The following is a 1,960-nucleotide window of genomic DNA, read 5'->3' as shown; positions in this document are numbered from 1 at the left end:
CAACAGGATTACGGTGAACCTGGCCGGAATGAAGATTATGGCAAGGAGGATGCTGCTATAGAGGAAACAAGTGACCCAAGCCCTGAACAAGTAGACGTGGACCACAGAAAAGTGAGTTAGGATTAACATTTGCTTAGTATTTTTTTCGTGGTTAAACGTAGATTGTGTAAACTGTCAGGCCTATGTTTACCTTTCATTTACGTTGAAGTTGTGTTGTTGATGTGATTTAAGGAATCTTCTCGCCTGGATAGAGTTAGAGAGGTTTCCAAGGACCCGGATACATATGCAGTTGCATCGGACGGTGATGATGATGACGACGAGCCAATTGCAAAGAGATTGTACCAGAGATCTGTATCAAGGATGACACCCCAATCATCTATGAGGGCTGAGGATGCAGGCACGACTAATAAAACAAAGGAAAAAGAGGACCATAAGGTGAGCAAGATGTTCCTTGTTAGTATTTGTTACTTGCAGCTATATAGTTTGGAACATCTGCAAGGGTTAAAGTTATTGTTAAACTGGTTATTGGTTGTGTCATTATTTAATAAACCTAAGTGTAATGCTCTGTCATTTAGCATTGGGTTCTCTGTGTACTGTGAAAGCACTTTGAGGAGTTTGTGAAAAACTTGTTTGATATTGTGGTTTTAGGGATCCACCATGAAGGGGGGATTTAGCAGGGCATCATTGCGCACAACCCATCAAACAGGGACTTCAGAAGATGATGACAACGATGACCAGCCCATTGGCATCAAAATCCGCATCAAAACTCTTCAAAGGAAGACACCTCAGCGTGGTATGGTAGAAAGGAAAATCATCACAAGCATGCAGTCGCAATCAACTAATCAACCAACTGAGACAGTTGCTCCTGAACCAAAAACACCATCAACAGAATTGGTTGAGTTTTCAGGGGTTGAGGAATATTCTTCTGAATTTTTTGACAGGCAAGTTATTACTACATAACATTGTTTCCGGTAGTAGTATAAATTTTTTTTTTGTTTAAATAGCCTCCCAAACAATTCCTAAGGTGGACCACTGCAATTTTTTTAATTCCAAACAAGCATCCTGCCATCTTATCTCAGCGGGATCCGGAGTGCGAAATGATTTGGGCAAATATAGAAAAAGGCGTTTACCCATCGAGACCCGTTAACATAGACCCGATCCAGGCAATCATTCCTAGAGGTTCTTCCTACCACACTCCAAGTCCACAACGCCCCCCTTTCTCTCTTGGTCTGACGCAATTCTTTAAATCACCCTCACCCTCTCCTCCCCGACCTATTCATCCATTACTTCGGGGTCGGAAAATCACCGAGCGGGAAGAACAAAGAATCAGAGGATGGGCTGTGAACACTGGTGCACGAAATTGTGATCTCTGGTAATGGCTCCAAAGGCTTGGTGCTCTAATCTCAATTCATAATTTGTCACAACTTCGATACAACTAACCAGCAAGTGCACTGGATCGTCCAAGTAATAAACCTTACGTGAGTAAGGGTCGATCCCACGGAGATTGTTGGTATGAAGCAAGCTATGGTCACACTATAAATCTCAGTCAGGCGGATATAAAATAATTATGGAGTTTTCGAAAAAGGATAATGTAATAAGGATAGAAATACTTATGTAAATCATTGGTGAGAATTTCAGATAAGCGCATAGAGATGCTTTCATTCCTCTGAACCTCTGCTTTCCTGCTATCTTCTTCCAATCAGTCTTACTCCTTTCTATGGCTGGCTTTTTTGTAAGGATGTCACCGGTGCCAATGGCTACTTTCAATCCTCTTGGGAAAATGGTCCAAATGCTCTGTCACAGCACGGCTAATCGTCTGGAGGCATCACCCTTGTCGGAATAGGATTCACCCTCCTTTTGCGTCTGTCATTACGCCCAGCACTCATGATTTTGAAGCTCGTCACAGTCATTCAATCATTGAATCCTACTCGGAATACCACAGACAAGGTTTAGACTTTCC

This window comes from Arachis ipaensis, chromosome B01, assembly GCF_000816755.2.
Source record: "Arachis ipaensis cultivar K30076 chromosome B01, Araip1.1, whole genome shotgun sequence".
NCBI classification, from domain to species: domain Eukaryota; kingdom Viridiplantae; phylum Streptophyta; class Magnoliopsida; order Fabales; family Fabaceae; genus Arachis; species Arachis ipaensis.
Note: the sequence above shows the minus strand (reverse complement) of the source record.